This window comes from Phyllobates terribilis, unplaced genomic scaffold (genome assembly GCF_046119375.1).
Source record: "Phyllobates terribilis strain yellow unplaced genomic scaffold, ASM4611937v1 Scaffold_2__4_contigs__length_985480577, whole genome shotgun sequence".
In the NCBI taxonomy this organism is placed as follows: Eukaryota; Metazoa; Chordata; class Amphibia; order Anura; family Dendrobatidae; genus Phyllobates; species Phyllobates terribilis.
Genome location: NW_027362762.1, coordinates 660,641,165 through 660,663,917, shown reverse-complemented (window position 1 = coordinate 660,663,917; position 22,753 = coordinate 660,641,165).

Here is a 22,753-nt window from a genome sequence, read left to right as displayed (position 1 = left end):
TGAGGACACGGAAGTCTTGCCCATTACCAGTCTGGCACGCATGGCTGACTTTATGTTACGCTGCCTTAACCGTGACCCTCGCGTTGTCAAAATGTTGGGTGACAGTCATTACTGGTTGGTGAAACTTTTAGACCCCCGCTACAAGGAGAACTTTCACTCTTTTATTCCTGAGGTGGAGAGGTCTACAAAAATATGGCAGTACCAGAAGGCCCTTGCTGCAGAATTGTTAAAAAAATTCCCATCTGAACACGCTAGCAGCAGAGGTCACAGTTCGTTGACCAACCATGGCGTACAGGCGAGAGAGACGCAACTCCAATCCAGCAGATGCAGGGGAACACTGTCAACATTCTTTGACAGTTTTCTGAGACCCGCCCAGCTTACAGGCCCTGAGGCGCGGGGTACTCTCACAAAGAGTGGAAAGTTTCAAAAGATGGTGAGGGAGTACCTTGCCGACCGTACCAGCATCCTCCGTGATTCCTCTGTGCCTTTTAATTATTGGGTATCCAAGCTGGACACTTGGAATGAACTCGCTCTGTACGCCTTGGAGGTCCTGGCCTGCCCTGCCGCTAGCGTGTTATCGGAGCGTGATTTTAGTGCCGCTGGGGGAATTATAACTGATAAGCGCACTCGCCTGTCAACTGACAATACTGACAAGCTGACCCTTATCAAAATGAACAAGGGCTGGATTGGGCCAGACTTCTCATCACCACCAAATGACAGCAGAGTAACATAAAGTCAAATCCACTGTGTTATTTCAGGAGGTGTATTCCCATGCACCGCTTCACACCCACACATGGATATACGCTTCCTCATTTCGGCTGTATTTTGCTCTTCTCCTTATCCTCAGCCTCTACCACCACTATACCACCAGGGTGACCGTGGTCATTGTTGCCAGCATTGCAAGTTCCTCCGTCCTAATTTTTAGCAGCTTTTGCTTGGAAGGCATAGGCAAAGACTATGGGAGACCCACTCCCCAATAATGGGAATGAAGTTTTGAATATGCTGTACTGCATGACTCTTGTTTGCTAGCATTTCAAGTTCCTCCGTCCTAATTTTTGGCAGCTTTTGCTTCGAAGGCAAAGACTATGGGAGACCTACTCCCCAATAATGGGAATAATGTTTCGAATATGCTGTACTGCATGGCTCTTGTTTGCTAGCATTGCAAGTTACTCCGTCCTAATTTTTGGCAGCTTTTGCTTTGAAGGCATAGGCAAAGACTATGGGAGACCCACTCCCCAATAATGGGAATAATGTTTTTAATATGCTGTACTGCATGGCTCTTGTAAGGGGCATGAAAACCGTCTTGTTAAGCTACTCTGAACTCCACGTCTCTGCCAAGCGGCATTAAAACCGTCTTGTTAAGCTACTGTGACCTCCACCACTCTTCCAAAGGGCATTAAAACCATCTTGTTAAGCTACTGCGACCTCCACCTCTCTTCCAAGGGGCATTAAAACCATCTTGTTAAGCTACTGCGACCTCCACCACTTTTCCAAGGGGCATTAAAACTGTCTTGTTAAGCTACTGCGACCTCCACCACTCTTCCAAGGGGCATGAAAACCGTCTTATTAAGCTACTGCGACCTCCACCACTCTTCCAAGGGGCATTAAAACCGTCTTGTTAAGCTACTGCGACCTCCACCACTTTTCCAAGAGGCATGAAAACCGTCTTGTTAAGCTACTGCGATCTCCACCACTCTTCCAAGGGGCATGAAAACCGTCTTGTTAAGCTACTCTGAACTCCACGTCTCTTACAAGGGGCATTAAAACCGTCTTGTTAAGCTACTGCGACCTCCACCGCTCTTCCAAGAGGCATTAAAACCGTCTTGTTAAGCTACTGCGACCTCCACCACTCTTCCAAGGGGCATTGATATGGTCTTTTTATTCCACTGTGACCTCCACCACTCTTCCAACGGGCATTGCATTTCCTCCTAATTTTAGTCAGCTTTTGCTTTTCAATGCATAGGCGAACACTAAGGGAGACCCAGTCCCCAATAATGGGTAGAAGGATTTTAGTATGCTGTAATCCACGTCTTTTTCAAGGGGCATTGCAGTTCCTCATAATTTTTGGAAAGCCTTCCATTAACTGCTTAGGCCAACAGTGTACAGGAGACCCAGTTGCTATAAATGGAAAAAACGGTTTAGTTAAGGCCCTCTGACCTCCATGTCACTTCCAAGGGGCATTGGAGTGCCTCGAAATTTTTGGTAGGCATTGCACTCACTGTATGCCCTATAACTGTGTAGCCGAACCGCTCCTTTTGGTACAGAAACATATCCTACAAGACATGTGTGGTTGACTGGCCTGATATTGATGTGAATGGTCCCTGTTCCTCCTTCTCTTTCTCCTTTGCCACCACCTCATCCATCATTCGTCACCTGAAGCTTTGTTTTAACGGGAGTCATAGTACTGGGATAGTAGCAGGAAAACATCCAGCAATCCTCGGAGGAGGTAGGATATGCGCCAAAACGCTGACCTCCTCAGGCCTAGCCGCTACTACATACATGCGCTTGCATTCCATGGAACAGAAGGAGATGGTTGGCCTCATGATCATGAATAATTTACTTGTTGTGTAGGAGGCTGACCACTGCTGCTGTCTACCTTCTGAACTTTGTGTTGAAGCCTGATTGACCCAGGACCCGCAATCCTCTATGTCTGGAGGACGTGTTGCATCCCAGTGTCCAACTGTGTCCCGGCTTCCACAATATTAACCCACTATGAAGGCGTCAGTGAGATTGACCATCCCTGGCCACATTCACTTGTCCACGTGTTTGTGGTTAGGCTGTCCTTCAAATAGGGGCAGCTGGGGACTGTTTATGGACACCCGGCCGCCGCCTGGCGGCTGGGGACCAAGCCTGGATACCCAGCCGGCGGGCGGCTGGGGACTGAGTATGGATACCAGGCCGCCGACGCAGCCATGACGTGGTGGCCAGATTCCGCCTGCACGTGCCTAAAGGCCCAATTTCAAGTGCAAGCAAGCAAGCAGTATGGTATTGCAGCCTGGGGGTGGGTGGGTGGCAGGCTGCATACTTGCGCTTGCATTCTAATTAAACAAAGCAGATGCTAACTTCTATCATCATCATGCTCCTCACCTTGGCACTCTCATCTCCCCTGATGGAGAAGCCAGGGCCCACCGGAGGAGTCTGGTTGTCTGGTGGGCTTCGCCAATGCTGCCCTAAAGCAGGCCAGGCTAAGAAAAGTGTGAGGAAGGTTACTGGGACAAATAGGGACGGCTGAGGACCGTTTATGGACACCCGGCCGCCCCCAGGCGGCTGGGGACCGTGTGTGGGCACCCGGCCGCGGGGCGGCTGGGGACCGAGTATGGACACCTGGCCGCCCCCTGGCGGCTGGGGACCAAGTGTGGACACCCGGCCGCCGGGTGTATGGGGACTGTGTATGGATACCAGGCCACCGACGCAGCCATGACGTGGTGGCCAGATTCCGCCTCCACATGCCTAAAAGGCCCAATTTCAAGTGCAAGCAAGCAATCAGTATGGTATTGCAGCCTGGGGGTGGGTGGGTGGCAGGCTGCATACTCGCGCTTGCATTGCAAGGAATGGGGGAGGTACAATTGAACACTGCCCTGGGACAAGGACTTGCACTGGGATAGTTGCAAGTCTGCATCTTCTGATGCGCCAAGGATCACTTCTGATGGGCACACTTTTAGGCAGTGACCTAGGTGTCAGAGATGCTTCCAGGGGTCTTCCCCATGCTGTTCCCATGTCTTTTCAGCACTGTATGCATGTGTCACACAGCACATGGCCAGATAAGGTTGTAAAATGTTAAAATGACATTTCCCGGTGAATGCATTTGTCATGGTTGAAAGCAATACAAAAGTGCAAAAATGCATAAAAAATGCTACTTGTGAACATAGCCCAAGGTGTGGAGGAGTATTTTGGTTTTTGGTTATTTATTTTACCTTATACACAAGTCTTTACCCTGGAAAGGAACTTCCTTAACATATTTCACAGGAAAACCATTTCAGTTTCGTTTTTGAACGTTTTCTTGTGAGCCCGTAAAAGTGGCTTAATACCTCTGACCACGTTGTTGACAGCAGTGACCTGGGGGTCAGAAATGCTTCCTGGGGCGATCCCCATGCTGTCCCCATGTAATTTGAGCACTGTCACTATTGTTTTGGGCACTTTTTAGGCTTTCTACAGACTGCCGGGGGTGTCGCCGCAAAAATGCTCGGGTCTCCCATAGACTAACATTGGGCTTGTTGCTCGGATCGAGCACCCGAGTATCACGGTGAGCTCGGCCCGAGCTTCGAGCACTCGAGCATTTTAGTGCTCGCTCAACACTATTAGCTATATAAAATATAGACCAAGTATTACTTTCCTTCCGAGAGTCCCCTGCCGACTCTCCGTCGCTACCCTCGTTTCTATTGCTTGGCTACAGCCGTGTCGTCTCATTGAGAGAGCTACAGCCAATCACTAAGCTTAGAAGCTCTGCATGTATAGAAAGCAAGAGCTGCTGAACTCAGTGATTAGCTGCAGCGCTGTTGATGTGAGTCACTGTTGCAGCCAAAACACTGAGACTGCATTAGCAACAGAGAGACGGCACTGGACCCAGAGATGGTAAATAATACTCAGTTTGCTTTTTTAATAAGTAACCAGGGGGAAGCAGGGGCTGCAGACTCTTAGCAAATGCAGATGAGCTCTGCTGTACAAGCAGGAAGGCTGAATTTTCCTTGTAACTGGGGTTAATATGCCAGTCTCGGTTACAAGGAAAATTACCATGAAGGCAGGTGCAGACCACCGTAAGTTCCCTCATACGAGAAAATCGGGTCAATTAATCACACTCTGATCAACTCTATTCAGAGGTTGATCAGAGTGAGCAAAGTGTGATCCGATTCTCTCGGAAAAAAAATTCTCCATCGTCTTCATTCTGTGAGTCTGTGGAAATCGAACTGCACTCAGATGTCATCGCAAATTGTAAATTGCCGAGTCGGGAAAGTCCAAAATTCTGCTGCAAGGGTACTTATTCCAAAGAGGAACTGAACGGGTTAGTCTAACCCCCTAGAAAGTAATCTGTCCCTGAATTTGGAAATTTAGTGTATCAGATATACAATTAAATATACTCCCCCTTAATGCAATTGACTTACAGATAAAATATCAAAATGTTCGATAAACATGATATTATAAAGGGATTTAGTAAAATATATAGCAATTGTAACAATTAAACTTAATATATTAAGGTTTATTGCAAATTACCTTATAGAACTCAATATACAAGCCTTAGTGGTAAACTAATTCCCAAGCCACCTCCTTACACAATCCTGCCATCATTAACACTTTTCTATTGGCTTCTGACATTTAATAGTGTCCTACATTTTGTGCAATAATCTCTTTTTAATATTCATGAATCACTCCAAAGGGGGTAAGTGACAGAAACAGGAACAAGTGCAAAGGACACCTCCACCCTTTTAACATGGAAGCTATAAAAAGCTCAGTGACAAAAAAAAACCCTTCCAGCTAAACTCGCTCATTTAGAAGTACCTTCATCTAACATACTGAGCCTTCTATACGTTAGGGAATTGCAAAGTCAAGAGATTACATCCTGATAGCTAAATTGTATGTGGTTCACCTGATCTACCAATTATCACTTATATATAGGCTGTTAAAAATCCTATTTGCAGATTATTTTGCCTACTAGTGATTACACTAAATCCAATATCCAAGCTCATAAGGTGGACCATAACTTTTCTGTTCTAGTTACATCACTCATTTCTCATGTATATATATAATATGGGAGAACAATATTTAGGTGAGGGGCAATTGTAGTAGACAGATGCACTCCATTGTGTCCAGGAGTTTGACATTTCTGTGACCACCTTGTTCTGGGCGTCTGCAAGAACAGCCCCACATTGTTGAGGTTAATTGACGGTCAGTTTGGTGACAACTGATCGCACGACAAGTTTGTACATTACTTGAAAGGTTTAAGCCTATCACGAAGGATGCAGTTCTTAAGATTTATTTTACATGCAGGAAAAGTCTGAATACGAGTGAAGCTAGTCCTTTAAAAGTGTTAGTGCAATATGTGCCATTAGTGAGATAATGTAGTTTTCCTTCCTTCTGGAAGAGAGTGAGTTTGCATACTTTTCTGAATGAAGCATTGCTAATAAGAATCTATAAAGCGCTGGTCTCCTTAATGACAGTAATTGACACACAAAGATGTGTCAAGCGCGTCTCACTCAACTAGCCAAACCTTGCTCTGTGCTGATGAGGGGCAAGTAAACTGAAACAGCAGTCTACACATGAGTGCCTGGCTTGGCTGACACCCCTGTTCATGTTGCAAGGCTTATTAAAAGATCAGACATTGACTTACAATCTAGCTACCTCCAATTGGTGATGCTAGTGACATAGGGACCGATACATCAAAGTGAAACTGGCATAAAACACTTTGAAAAGTAGCAACATTTTTGCGCAATATGAAGATGAGCAAATATTTTGCAACTTTTAGTGTTTTCTTACTAATCCTGGCCAACTGCACCAAAATGGAGGAGCTGTGCAGGACAGGGGCATGGCAACGTTCACCCATACAATTCATGACCAGATGTAGTGTACCTTGTGCTCGAAATCTTACCCCAGTCCATGCCTACAGTAAGATTTCTGGCAAGGAGCGCAGAGGCATGCACCACTTGTAAGCTGCTCCGTGTGCCTCTTAATGAATCAAGCTCTTGTTATTGCACCATGCCCCTTCATCCCTTCATTACAGCACCAGGCTTAATGAATTGGAGAAAGAGCTACAGTAATTTGGAATCATTGTCTTAGGCTGCGTGCACACGATGCGTTTTTCATCCGTTTATGCTGCGGAATTTCCGCAGCGGAAACGCATCAAAAACGCATGGTAATCTGCACCCCATGGTCCCCAATGGCATTCCGCAATGTGAATGCACATGCTGCGGATTTTTCCGCAGCGTTTCTGCAGCGCTCATAAATCCGCAGCATGTTCATTAATTTTGCGGAGCCGCAGCGGAAGCGCCGCCATTGACTTGCATTGAGACGCATAGAATCCGTGTCTGTACATTTGTACACGCGGATTATATGCGTCTCTATGTGCGGATGGTACCCAGTTCTGGAGGAGAGGAGACTCTCATCTAGACCTGGGTACCATTGTACTTGTAAAAAAAAGAATAAAATAATAAATAAAGTTTATATTCACCTGTGCGGCGGCCCCTGCAGCGCTTCTCCTTCCAGGACCTGAGATGTGACCGCAGGCTGTCTCGCGAGATGCCGGCAAGCCAGGAAGGAACCAGGAAGGAGCGCGACAGCACACGCGGGGGCATCGGTGGTAAGTATAGCTTTATTTTTTTATTTTTACGTTTGCATGGATTTATAGAGTGTGACCTAGTTGTCAAGCACTTTCCAATTGATGCTATCGCCTGGAAAGCGCTTGTCAATCTGCATGCGGAAACGCATGTGAATCCGCATGTATTCTGCAGGAAAAACGCATGCACAATCTGCATGCGTTTTTTCTGCCAGGGAGATGCAGAAATGCTGCAGAAATTTTCTGCTTCATTTCTGCATCGTGGGCACATAGCCTGAGGTATAAAGGTACAAACATGGGCGTTATTGGTTAGGCTAAACATCACAAAGTTGAAATTTTGTTGACTATAATGTTTACTACTCCTCAGTCCCATGGACCACTGTCCAGAAATCGATAAATATTTCTGTAGTTTTATGGACAGTTAAAAACCCCCTAATCTTAAATTGTATTAACAGCAAGGGCCTATTTACACTTTCATTGGATAGCACTCGTTCCAATATTATACTATGGAGCAGTGACAAGTAGAGTTTATTTTCTCATGCCAAGTCGGAATGAGAAAAAAATTGCTGCATGCTGTGATTGGCAGCGTATATCAGACGGCACGCATCCATATCAGTGCAAAACATCAGACTGCACTCAGATGTCATCCAAGTGCAGTTCGATATACGCCAAATCACAGAATGGAGATGATGGAGCAATTAAGTTCTCCATCTTCTCCGCATTTATGATCCGATTCTCGCATGGAAGAGAATCTGATAACAGTAAAATGACACTCGGCCCACGCTAGCGGCAGGGTTTGAGCAGAGGGTCATTTGCATATAGCATCCGATTCTCTCACATGAGAGAATCATCAGTTGCTACTCACCAGTGTGAGCGAGCCCTTAAACGTATGCCGCCCAGCAACATGTTTGCTCGCTGTCGGTCATTTAACAGCATGTTTGCCAGGCTGACCCAACTTCACATGCGCACTGAACAATCAGTACTGTATCCTTCAGTGTGCATAGGCTGCCATTGTTCTCGGCAGGGCATCAATCTGCAAGCCAAAAGAGTTCTTTGCTGCGCCTCAAATTTTACTCCAGCATTGACTGGAGTAGGATTTATGGCTTGGCGCTTACAGAGGCTGACGCCACTCGTCAGATGCTGTGATTCATATGCCTCTTCATGACTCATGAGCATCTGACTTTAGCTCATCTCCTCATCAGGACTGGAGGGCCCAATTTTTGGCAAAATTAGTAAAAATCAAAATACATTTTGTACATTTTTTTACAAGTGTTTTTTGTGACTTCATTTGTTGACACGTGCATTGCATTTTTTCTAGACTTTTTAACCCTCAACTGTTGAAGTGGGGTTTGCCACACCCCAGGGAATTTTTGTTTGGCTGCCATTCATTGAAAAATGCTGGTATGAGGATACGTGTCTCACTAGCTTCCATCCATTTGTGGGTGTCAAAAATTTGTTATACTCATGTGTAATCAATCGCCAATAAGAAAACGGTCAATAAAAGGGGATTATTTGCAGGGGATTTATAGTTTTATATACAGTTCGTGACGCCACCTGTGGTATGTGGCTATATGGAGCCGCCGCTGCGGAGCAGATCCTCTGGAGCTGATGTTAGTGCAGCAGAGTTGGTTCAGCTCTCCACAGGTAGAGCTTAGCTCCAGGACAGTGTAGATGTTGTATGTGATACTGGGTAGTGTAGTGCAGGGGGTGATGGCGCAGCAGTAATTCACAGAGACAGTGGGGTGCAGTCTTCAGAGTTTACTCACAGTTGTTCAGTTCCTCAGGTTGCACTGTACAGATTACAGCCTCCCACGTCGCACTGCATTCACCAGGCAGGGGTACAGCAATCCCTCAGGTAATCCAAGAGTGCCTGACAAGACCCTGTTCTATGTGCCTTTCTCAGTCGTCTTCCTGCGCTGGCTCTCACCCTCCTGCCCTGCGCCTCACGATCAGTGTCCCAATCCAGTAGCCTCGGGTCTTGTCGGGCGACCTGCAGTCCCCTGGACCCTCTGTGGCCACCTTTTCGGCGATGTGGCTATGGCAGCTGCACCCTAAAAGTACAGAAGCCTCCGGTTTCTAGCTGAAAGTTGCAGTTCTCACTAGTTAGGGGCCGGTCCCCTCTGTGACTTGATCCTTCCACGTCCTGGTAGATTTGGGCATACGGGTGGCCTCCAGCACTGCCCGTACCCCTAGGATCCCCTCGTTCATCCTGGAGCCTTCTCTCCTTCACAGTCTTGGGCCTCTCTGCTAAGCCCTCCTCCTGAGCAGAGCTCCTGCAGAGCTCCTGCTCCCCCTCAACTCCACTGACTGACTGGCTTGTCTTTTCAAGATGGTTCCCTCTTTTATATCACTTCCTTTCCTATGCTCCCCTGAACTACGTCCTCCACCCACACCCACTACATAGTTCCACCCTTTAGCTAGGGACCAGGGACTGTGCTCTCCCTTAGGAGCAATCTCGCCCTGCCCCCACTGAAGTGGAATGTGTTGGATGCAGGTGTTAGGGTCCCGGGCAGCACTCCATCCTTACCTGAGAGTGAGATACCACACCTCTAGGTGAGATGCAGTACCTCTGTGGCAACTGAACCCGCAGGGGCGCCACAATGTATCAGCGCAGTGGGAGCGATGACGTCATTACAAAGCGCTCTGTGTATCGAGATGTGCAGAGGATCTAAAAACACAATGAAGAGACCGGAGCAGCGGGGGAATGGGCAGAGGTGAGTATTTTTTTTTTTAATATGGGTCCTATTATACTGCATGGAGCACTATGTGGGGCCATTATATTGTATGGAACATTATGTGAGGCGCATTATACTGTATGGAGGACTATGTTGGGCCATTATACTGTATGGAGCATGATCTGAGGCAATTATACTGTATGGAGCACAATGTGATGCCATTATACTGTATGGAGCACTATATGGGGCCATTATACTGTTGGAGCACTTTTTGTGGCCATTATACAGTACAGAGTAATATGTGGAGGCCATTATACTTTATGGAGCACTATGTGGGGCTCATTATACTGTATGGAGCACTATGTTAGGCCATTATACTGTATAGAGCACTTTTTGTGGCCATTATACTATATTGAGCACTATGTGGGGCCATTATATTGTATGGAGCATTATATCGGGCTATTATAATGTATGGAAGGCAATGCAGGGCCCGTTATACTGTATAGAGGACTATGTGGGGCTCATTATTACTCATTTTTTTATACATTTGCATATTTTTTGACATGCTACTTTTTATTGAAGAAATGTACACTTTTGGAGTGAAATGTATTCAAATATAGCTCAAGCTTTGGCAACATATATAGTTCTTTGTATCCAAATTTGATGTGTGCAGAGACAGGGCAACACCCAAACCCTAAGCAGTTTGATAAAATGGAACACAGATTGTCATATATCTATGCATACAGTACATTTTAAGGGGTTGTCCAGTCTACGAAAGAAAGGTTTGCAGTACACTTTATGTAACTGTAGTCTGCCCAATCGTGACAGTGTGCGAATCCTCTGTTTTCCCTGTTCAGGGTTGTGGTTACGCGCCGACTAGACTCTCTTGCACTAGAACATTGAGAAGTGAAGGAGCGTCTAGTCAGCACGTGACTGCAAGTATGCAAATCCGATGACTGCGGTTATGTGACCGCCCACCCATATGGTGATTACAGAGAATTGTGACAGTGTGTGGATCCCCTGTATTCCCTGTGAAAGTGGGTGGTCACGTGCCAACTAGACTCTCATGCACTAGAACATTGAGAAGTGGAGGACAGTTAGCACGTGACTGCAAGTATGCACATCTTATAAATGCGGTTATATGACCTCCCACCCATATGGTGATTGGTGAAAACTCTGATCTATGAAAATATAAAATAAATTCATCTAAAAGGGCACAACAAGAAAAAAAAAATCGAAATGCCAAAATTACTTATTTTGGCGGCTGCAACATTGGAATAAAATGCAATAAGAGGCGATCAAATATTGTATTTACCCCAAAATGGTATCAATAAAAACATCCACTCAGGGCGCAAAAAATAAGCCCTCAAACAGCCTTATATCCTGAAAATTTAAAATGGTACGGGTTTTGGAAAATGGCAACAAAAGCAACATTTTTGGGAGAAATGATCTACATTTTTTTACTCACTTAAATAAAAAAAAATTCATGTTTAGTATCTGCATAATCATAATGACCTGGAGAATCATACTGCTCGATCAGTTTTACCATATAGTGAATATGGTAAATAAAAATCCCCAAAAACAATTGTGGAACTTTTTTGCATTTTTGATGCACTTGGAATTGTTTTCCCGCTTTCCAGTGCATCGCATAATAAAATGAATGGAGTCATTCAAAAGTACAATTAGTCCCGCAAAAAACTAGCCTTCTTTTGACTATGTGGATGAAAAAATGAAAAAGTTATGGCTCTTGAAAGAAGGGAGGGAAAAAACGAAAATTGGCCACGGTGTGAAGTGGTTAAATGACAAGACAATCGGAGGTCATTTAATGGTCTGTTTAGACAGGCCAACAACACATCTATGCGCACAGAACAATCTTTAAGACGATTCTTCTGTGCACATAAAACGTAATCATCAGCACGTGTCCTGTTTTCAGAATGATGACTTTTAAGCTTGCTTAGAAATCATTTCAACTGACAAAAGATAGTGTTGAGCATTCCGATACTGAAATATCGGGTATCGGCCGATATTCGCGGTATCGGAATTCCGATACTTAATTCCGATACTTTTACAATATCGAATACCGGAATCGGAAGTTCCAATAATGCCTGCGCTCTGCAGTGTCTCTGAAGGATGACAAGCTGGATGGCAGCGCTCAGCTGAGATCCAGCCTGTCATCAGAATGCCATCCCAGCGTGGGAGAATTCTCCTGATTGTTTAAAAGCTGGCGGGCGGTAAAAAGCCGCCAGCTTTTAAACAATCACACAGCCCTATACTGCTTCCCCGCAGCCTCCCACCCCGATCCTCCGCTCCCCTCGCCACCTCCCATCCCGATCGTAAGTTAGGACCGGGCGGGGAGCGCAGCACCAAGGAGCGGGGAGCGAAGGACCCGGGCGGGGAAGCCGGCAGTGAAAAGACTTCACCGCCGGCTTTCCCGTTCTGTGCTGCGCTTTCCCGCCGGTTATTTCAAATGAACAGCTGAGGTATCAGGTGATGCTGATCAGCTGTTCATTTGAAGTAGCCGCGGTGCCCTCAGAGGGTTCATGTGAGTTCATGCTTGACTGCATTGCATGAACTCACATGAACTTTCCCACGGCCGCACAGGTCAGCCTCACCTCCCAGACCGGTCATGATTGGTGTGTGTGGGTGTCTGTGCGGGTGTGTGCGGTGTCTGTGCGATGTCTGCGCGATGTCTGCGGGTGTGTGCGGTGTGTGCGGGTGTGTGCGTGCAGGCAGACATAGGCCGATGTGACACTACTACTCCCATCGGCCTATGTCTGTCCCCCGTCCACTCGTGCCAGCAGGATCAGCTCGATGGGAGCAGTAGTTCCCATCAGCCTGATCCTGCTATTTAAATTGCCCTACTGTGTCCCCAATAAATTTTAAATACATGTCATTGGTGGCCAGTGGTTACCTACAATAAATTAGTTCATACATTACCTGTCCCCGCCGATCGCCACCTAAAATAAAGTAAAAAATAAAAAACTACACCTATACTCACCTAGACACCTAATTCCCCGAAGCCATCGATCTCCTGTAATAAAATATAAAATAATAAACCACAACCTTATCCTTACCCCTCCGTAGTAGTCCACGAGTGTCCCACGAAGATCTCCAGTTCAGAGCAGCCACATAGAATGTGACCGCTCTGAATCGCTGCCACCGCCAGAATGACGGGGCCGTAAAGCAGCCCCGTCATTGCATAAGCGGGTTCACTGGAGTTCAGGCAGCGCTGCTTCGGTCAGCTCCTTTACGGCCCTGCTGTATCGTGAGAAATTCCCACGGTACAGCAGTGCCGTAAAGGAGGTCTCCGGAGCTGCGCTGCCTGAATGCACTCCGGTGACCTCAGTCAGTGGCTCCCGCTGCCGGGAGCAGACGTGTTCCCGGCAGCGTGAGCTTACAGCAGCCATGACAGCTGTCACCATCTCCAGATGTGACAGCTGTGCATGGGAGATCAGCGCAGGAACGTGGACAGGTAACTATTTTTTTTTAGTAAACTAAGAATTAAATAAAATGGTGTGTTTTATTTCAAATAAATTATTTTTTTCTGGGTGTAGTGTGTGTTTTCTTTTTAACAATTTGTAGGTTAGTAATGGGGGTGTCTTATAGACGCCCATCATTACTAACCTGGGCTTCATGGCAGCTGGCGCTGACATGAACCCCAGCCCCATTACCCCCTGCCACCGCACCAGGGCAGCGTGGAAGAGCGAGGCTAAGTGCCAGAATTGGCGCATCCTATGGATGCGCCATTTCTGGGGCGGCTGACGGCTGGTGTTTCTAGCCTGGGAGGGGGCCAATATTCATGGCACCCTTCCTGGGCTATTAATATCAGCCCCCAGCTGTCTGCCTAGCCTTTGCTAGCTATTAAAATAGGGGGGACCCCACGTCATTTTTTTGGGGGGGTCCCCCATTTTAATAGCTAGTAAAGGCTAGGTATTCAGCTGGGGGCTGATATTAGTAGTCTGGGAAGCACCGTGGGTATTACCCCCTTCCCAGGCTTCAAACATCTGCCCCAGCCGTCTGCTTAACCTCCGCTAGAGACTAAAATTATGGGGGATCCCACGCCAATTTTTTTTTTTAAATAAATCCTTTATTTTAACACTAAATGACATTTGAGGAGTTAATAAAGATGCAGTCCCTAAATTATTATTTATTTCTTAATTAATTTTTCCCAAAAATTTTGACGTGGGCTTTGCCATATTTTTGTATGCTAGCCAGGTACAGCATCCAGCTTCTATGAACGCGCCATTTTCTGGGGTGGCTGCGGACTGCAATTTGCAGTGGGGGGGAGGCCCAGAAAGCTTGGGTCTCCCTGCGCTGCAGATTCCATCCCCCAGCTGCCTAGTTGTACCTGGCTGGACACAAAAATAGGGAGAAGCCCCAGGGCAATTTTTTTTTAATTATTTCAGGAAATTCATGAAATAATTTAAAATAAATTGACGTGGGGCTTCGCACTATATTTGTGTCCAGCCAGGTACAGCAGGCAGGAACGGACTGCCCCCAACCACCAGCTGCCTATTTGTACCTGGCCGGACACAACAATATAGGGAAGCCCTTTTTTTCTTAATTATTTCATGAATTTCATGAAATAATTAAAAAAAAAAATACGTGGAGCTTCGCCCTATTTTTGTGTCCAGCCAGGTACAACTAGGCAGCTGGGGGCTGGAATCTGCAGCGCAGGGAGGCCCAAGCTTTCTGGGCCCCACCCGCTGCAAATTGCAGTCCGCAGCCGCCCCGGAAAATGGCGCGTTCATAGAAGCGCCATCTTCTGGCGCTGTACCCAACTCATCCAGGGCCCTGGTGCGGTGGCTCACTGGGTAATAAAGGGGTTAAGGCCAGCTTGGCATTATCAGCTGGCCCTAAGCCCGAAATTCATGGGGTCACGCCAATATTAGACATGACCACCATGAATTTCTAGTAAAGTATTTAAAAAAAACACAACACCCAGAATAAAGTCCTTTAATTGAAATAAAGACACAATTCTTTATTGTTCTAAATTAAACCATACTTACCATCACGCCCATTCCAGCTGAAGCCAACGATCTCCTGCAATAAAAGAAAAATAATAAACCAACCTCATCCTTACCTTCCCATGGATCCCACGACAGCTTCAGCTCTGCTACATCGAGATGACAGGCTGGACCGCAGCAGAACGCTGCCATCCAGCCTGTCATCCCGCAGACACTGAGAAGCGCAGGCATGCTTGCGCTCCTCAGTGTCTCTCTGTGACGTCATCCAGATGAGCCGAGTTCATGTCCAATGAACTCAGCTCACCTCATGCACGTCACTGACAGCGTGGGAAAATTCTCACGCTGAAGCGCTGAGTGCAGGAGAATTTTCCCACCCTGTCAGTGACGTGCATGAGGTGAGGTCATGTCCAATGAACTCGGCTCACCTCATGCACGTCACTGACAGGGTGGGAAAATTCTCCTGCACTCAGCGCTTCAGCGCGAGAATTCTCCCACGCTGTCAGTGACGTGCATGAGGTGAGCTGAGTTCATTGGACATGAACTCGGCTCATCTGGATGACGTCACAGAGAGACACTGAGGAGCGCAAGCATGCCTGCGCTTCTCAGTGTCTGCGGGATGACAGGCTGGATGGCAGCGTTCTGCTGCGGTCCAGCCTGTCATCTCGATGTAGCAGAGCTGGAGCCATCGTGGGAACCATGGAAAGGTAAGGATGAGGTTGCTTTATTATTTTTCTTTTATTGCAGGAGATCGTTGGCTTCAGCTGGAATGGGCTTGACGGTAAGTATGGTTTAATTTAGAACAATAAAGAATTGTGTGTTTATTTCAATTAAAGGACTTTATTCTGGGTGTTTGTGTTTTTTTTTTTAACTTTGACTATGGGGTTAGTAATGGGGGTGTCTTATAGACGCCTCTCCATTACTAACCTGGGCTTGATGTCAGCTGGTATTATAAGCTGACATCAACCCCAGCCCTATTACCCCACTGCCACCGCTACAGGGCAGTGGGAAGAGCGAGGCTAAGTGCCAGAATTGGTGCATCCTATGGATGCGCCATTTCTGGGGTGGCTGACGGCTGGTGTTTCTAGCCTGGGAGGGGGCCAATATTCATGGCACCCTTCCTGGGCTATTAATATCAGCCCCCAGCTGTCTGCCTAGCCTTTGCTAGCTATTAAATTAGGGGGAACCCCACGTCATTTTTTTGGGGGGGTCCCCCATTTTAATAGCTAGTAAAGGCTAAGTATTCCGCTGGGGGCTGATATTAGCAGCCTGGGAAGCTCCGTGGGTATTACCCCCTTCCCAGGCTTCAAACATCTGCCCCAGCCGTCTGCTTAACCTCCGCTAGAGACTAAAATTAAGGGGAACCCCACGCCAATTTTTTTTTAAATAAATCCTTTACACTAAATGACAAGTACAATAAGCAACACTGTCACTGTACTTCATATATATGTGACTGACATGTTTCTATCTATCTAATCTATGTGTGAAGCTCTGTTCTGTCTGTTATAAATTGTCGGGTACCGCTGCTGAATTGCCGGCTGGCTTTTTTAAAGAGACGGTGCATGAAAACACTAATATTTTTTTTAAATAAATCCTTTGCACTAAATGACAAGTACAGTAAGCAACACTGTCACTGTACTTCATATATATGTGACTGACATGTTTCTATCTATCTAATCTATGTGTGAAGCTCTATTCTTTCTGTTGTAAATTGTCGGGTACCGGTGTATGCCGCTGATGAATTGCCGGCTTTTCGCATAATACATTCTACATTATTCTTAGTTGTTTTACTTCATGTAGAATTAACCTACAAGGAAAGAAAGGGTTTATTTTCATTCCGATATTTCTGTCCCATTGACTTGCATTGGTTTCCGGTATCGGAATCGGCGATATCCGATACTTTTTGAGTATCGGCCCGATCCAATCCGATACGATATTTCCTGATATCGGAAGGTATCGCTCAACACTAACAAAAGAGCATCGATTGATTGGCAGCCTGCTGAGACAGACCTTAAATCGGTAACAAGTGTTCTTAGGACCTCTCGTTCCTGATTGTTGGCCAGTGTAAGTGGGCCCCAAGACCCAGGTAAATTTAGATTATTTAATTTTAGTTAATTTAGTTAATTTTAGACATATGTTGCTCAACCACTGTGCTTGAATGAATCAACTAATTGCACAGCAAGTTTGTGAACTTGGCTTCCACTGTGTGCTAGATTAATTTGAAACAATCTCATTACGTAGCAAGCAGGCACAAAGGTGCATACAGTTATGGCTGAAAGTGTTGGCATCCTTCAAATTGTTCCAGAAAATGAAGTATTTCTCCCAGAAAATAATTGAAATTACACGTTTATTTCCCTTGTGTGTATTGGAACAACGCAAAAAAACTGAGAAACTCTCCAATGCTTTGTTTTCATCAATTTTTGGGTGCTTCTTGAAGAATGTTTGGGGTCATTGTCCTGCTGGAAGACCCATGACCTAGGATGCAAACCAAGCTTTCTGACACAGGGCACTACATTGCGACCCAAAATCCTTTGGAGCTCTTCAGATTTCATGATGCCTTGCACACAGTCAAGGCACCCAGTGCCAGAAGCAGCAAGTCAACCCCAAAACATCTTTGAATCGCCACCATATTTGACTGTAGGTACTGTGTTCTTTTCTTTGTAAGCCTCATTCTGTTTTCAGTAAACAGTAGAATGATCTGCTTTACAAAAAAGCTCTATTTTGGTCTCATCTGTCCACAAGACACTTTCCCAGAAGAATATTGGCTTACTCACGTACATTTTGGCTAACTGCAGTTTAACTTTATGTTTCTGTGTCAGCACTGGGGTCCCCCTTGGTCTCCTGTCATAGTGTTTCATTTCATTCAAATGTCGACGGATAGTTCGTGCTGACACTGATGCACTCTGAGCCTGCAGGATAGCTTGAATTTAATTGGAACTTGATTAGGGCTGTTTATCCACCATCCGGACAATCCTGCGTTGCAACCCCTCAATTTTTCTCTGCCGTCCACATCTAGGGAGATTAGCTACAGTGCCATGGATTGTAAACTTCTTGATTATGTTGCGCACCATGGACAAAGGAACATCAAGGTCTCTGGAGATGGAGATAACCTTGATATTGTTGATATTTTTCAACAATTTCAGTTCTCAAGTCCTCAGACAGTTCTCTTCTCCTCTTTATGTTCTCCATGCTTAGTGTGACACACACAGGCACACAATGCAAAGATTCAGTCAACTTCTCCCCTTTTTATCTGGTTTCAGGTGTGATTTTCATTTTGCAAAGACCTGTTACTTGTATGGTACCCCTCATCTTGGTATGCATGGCACCCCTCATCCCAAATCCTGGGATGCATGGCATCCCCCATCCCCAATCCTGGTGTGCATGGCACCCCCCCATCCCCAATCCTGGTATGCATGGCACCCCTCATTTCCAATCCTGGTGTTATGGGTCCGGGTGGTGGAACCTCTGTGCCTCGGTGCAAGGAGGGACCAGAGGGGCGTGACTAAGTGCCTACTCGCAGTGACCAAGGTCACATGGTGGCTTAGTCGACTCCCTGAACCAGGGAGGGACCGGGCAGGTGGACCAGGTGCCACTCTGGGACCGACCTTGTGTGAGAGCAGGTGACTCCCACGGGACAGATGGCAGGAACTGACCGGTACAGCGGATGAGCATGGCAGGAAGGCTGATGGGTGGTCCGGATAGATAAGCAGGCTGATTCGGCAGATTGCCAGACGGGTGCTCCGGGTAGACAAGCAGGCGGGCACGGCAGGTAACTGACAGGTGCTCTGGGTAGGCTCGCTGGTGGGCACAACAGGTAACAGGCAGGTGCTCCAGGTAGGCAGGCTGGCGGGCACGGCAGGTTACAGGCAGGTGCTCCAGGTAGGCAGGCTGGTGGGCATGACAGGTAACAGGCAGGTGCTCCAGGTAGGCAGGCTGGCGGGCATGGTAGGTTACAGGTGAGTGCTCCAGGAAGGCTGGCTGGTTGGCACGGCAGGTTAGCGAGCAGGACTGTTAGACAGACTGGCGGGCTGAACTGTTAGACAGACTGGCGGGCAGAACTGACAGGCAGCGGGACCTGAGGGCTGAAGCAAGTGTTAGCACATGGAACAACAACCTTGCAGAGGCACCTCCATTTTGGAGGAGGTGCCTTATATAGGAGAAGTCCTCCGGCCATTGGCCGGGGACTCTATAGGCACCCTAAGCACAGTGCCCGGGAAGCTGGGCGCGGTGCGCGCCACAGCAGCAGGAGACGAGGAAGACACTGGACCTGGATCACGGTGGTGAGGGAAGGGCGTCTCTGCCTGGCAGGAGGCTGATGCTACACCTGGTATGCATGGCACCCCTCATCCCCAATCCTGGTATGCATGGCACCCCTCATCCCCCAATCCTGGTATGCATGGTACCCCTCATCCCCCAATCCTGGTATGCATGGTACCCCTCATCCCCCAATCCTGGTATATATGGTACCCCTCACCCCTGAATCCTGGTATGTATGGTACCCCTCACCCCCAATCCTGGTATGTATGGTACCCCTCATCCCCCAATCCTGGTATGTGTGGCCCCCTCATCCCCCAATCCTGGTATGTGTGGCCCCCTCATCCCCCAATCCTGGTATGTGTGGCCCCCTCATCCCCCAATCCTGGTGTGTGTGGCCCCATCACCCCCCCAATCCTGGTGTGTGTGGCCCCCTCACCCCCCAATCCTGGTATGTGTGGCCCCCTCATCCCCCAATCCTGGTATGTGTGGCCCCCTCATCCCCCAATCCTGGCATGTGTGGCCCCCTCACCCCCCAATCCTTGTATGTGTGGCCCCCTCATCCCCCAATCGTGGTATGTGTGGCCCCCTCACCCACAAATCCAATTATGCGTGGCTCCCTCACCCCCCAATCCTGGTTTGTGTGGCCCCCTCACCCCCCAATCCTTGTATGTGTGGCCCCATCACCCCCCAATCCTTGTATGTGTGGCCCCCTCACCCCCCATTCCTGGTATGTGTGGCCCCCTCACCCCCCATTCCTGGTATGTGTGGCCCCCTCACCCCTCAATCCTGGAATGTGTGGCCCCCTCATCCCCCAATCCTGGTATGTGTGGCCCCTTCACCCCCCAATCCTGGTATGTGTGGCCCCCTCACCCCCCAATCCTGGTATGTGTGGCCCCCTCACCCCCCAATCCTGGTATGTGTGGCCCCCTCACCCCCCAATCCTGGTATGTGTGGCCCCCTCATCCCTTTCATGCAGCACACATACAAAAAACCCCACTTATACTCACCTTTCTTTCTTGTGCTCCAGCGCTGCTGTGTCCTGGCCGGGGGAGGAGTGTGGCACTGGAGTAAGCGCGTGACCATACCGCGCTGTACGGCTCCATTTTGGTGAAGACACACTGCAAATATGTCTTCAGTAAAATGGTGCTGGATAGCTACCGGCCCAAAGACACAGTGCGGTCTCCCGGATAGGTGAGTTGTTAGGGGTCCGGAGATCGCGGTATGCGTTCAGCGCTTACGCACCCCGCGATCTCCGGGGCCACAATCCTCATCCTGATCTCCTAGTTTAGAATGTGGTTGCGTTCCTCTGTGAAGTCCAGACTGCCCAGGCGCGTCGCGCTTCCGCAGTCTATAGAGGCTTCAGACAGAGGGACGCTTGTACGATTATATTATAGATGAGGTTGTTTTGGTGTCAAGCACGAGGGTTTCTTCATGTCCCGGCCAAGTGAATAGGATAGTTGCTGAACAATTGCACATCTGAATGAGAGAACGTCATAGTTCTGGTGAAGGAACCCCCAGAGTTTATCTACTGTCTTACAGAACTGTGTTACTCATACTAAGTCACTGAAGAATATTTGCTAGATTCCGGAAACTGACACTGTACATGCATTGATCTGTGATTCAGCAAGCATGCTCTGTGGTTAATGTCTTGAGTGGCAGCAGAGAGTGAAATGAGCCACTGTATGAAAGAGAAATAAACCGCTTCTCCAGAAACAAATTACAGACCAAACGACCCTCACTCAGCTGTGACATCTGGTTACAAAAACAGAAACCGCAGAGGGGAAAACACACTTTCTGTTTCACTATTTATCGCCCCGTAACCAGCCCCAGATGGGCAAGTAAACAGCCTTATTGCCCTGTAATCGGAACAGGCTGTTGGCGTGCTCTACATTTCATACTACTTGTTACTGTGCAACATATGCTTGTGCTTGTTCCACAGAGTTTTGGCATAAGATGTGGGTGCAGTTGAAGTTATGTAGACAGACATACAACACAAATAATCCTGAATAGTCATTGTCTCTTCTTTTTTGACTCACCATAAACTCTTATACTGGTCCTAGTTTTACAGAAGAAGGCTTTTACAGATAAGATCATTTAAACCTCTTTATATTTAATTCCACAGATCAAAAAGTACATTTAATTTTCTGATTCCTTTACCTAAAACACTGACTTGTTATCCATTCAAGGGATAGGGGCCATAAGATACTGAGGTACAATATCCTCTAAAGAAAACTTATCAAGTAGTTTTTGACCCCAAACCTACCATTATCATACTGTTCTCCTCCTATAACTTGTGTTTGTAAGGCATGGCAAAGCATAATTGTTATGTTCTGCTACCAAAGCTAAGGAAAGAGAGGAGATCTGTCCCTACTATAAGACTCAGCTGAATCCCTACGATGTAACAGGGAACCTGATCCTGCGATCAGACCTGCTAAAGTCCTAATCTAGTCTGTACGGAGACCTATAGATTTGGGGAGGGAATCCCTACAAGTACTAAGGACTGGGAGGAATATGGGACACCTCCTAACAGAAATAGCAGCAGACAGACGAACAAACAAAATAGATGGAACCTAGAGGTCCGTAGACCAAGCAAACTAACAGAGTTAGATACAGAGCACAGGCTAGCTAGAAAGTAGATATACAATGAAGTCCAGCAAAGCCAGAAGGGCGGAGCAGGATTAAATAGGCCAACAAGGTCATGTGACCAGCAAAGGAAAAAAAACCTAACAGCAAGGTTCTAACAGTACCCCCCCTTCTAAGAGGATCCTCCGGATCCCCTAGGACCAGGCTTATCAGGAAATCTCCTGTGAAACGCTCTGATAAGTCTGGACGCGGAAACATCATCTGACCTCACCCAAGAGTTATCCTCGGGTCCGAAACCTTTCCAGGCCACAAGATACTGCAAACTACCTCTATACCGTCTAGAGTCAAGGATGCGAGAAATTTCATATTCCCCGTCCTCCACCACCGGAGGAACAGAGGCAGAGGCGTCACCATCCGACACAACAGCTTTTTTTAACAGAGAGACATGAAAGACCGGATTAATTCTCCAGGAGGTAGGAACCTCCAACCTAACAGCAGATTGGTTGACAACCTGAAGCACCTTAAAGGGCCCTACAAACTTGGGACCCAATTTCTTAGAAGGAATCCTCAACCGCAGATTCCTAGAGGACAACCAAACCATGTCACCAACAGCGAACAAAACCTCCTGTCGTTTCCTATCAAAGTAGTCTTTAGATTTTCTGTTGGCCTCCTGAAGATTACCACGCACATCCGTCCAAACTCTTTCCAAATCACCGGAAAAATTCTCCTCCTCAGGCACGGCAGATCCCAACTTGGAGAACGACCCAAACGACGGATGTCTCCCAGAACAACAAAAAAAAGGCGAACAACCAGCAGAAGAAGATGTATGATTGTTCAGAGCAAATTCGGCAAGTGGCAGAAACTCAGACCACCCCTCTTGATTGTCTGCCACAAAACAACGCAAGAACTGCTCAACATCCTGGTTTTTCCTTTCTGTCTGGCCATTAGATTCAGGATGATATCCGGACGAAAACGACAAATGAATTCCCAACCTGTCACAAAAGGCACGC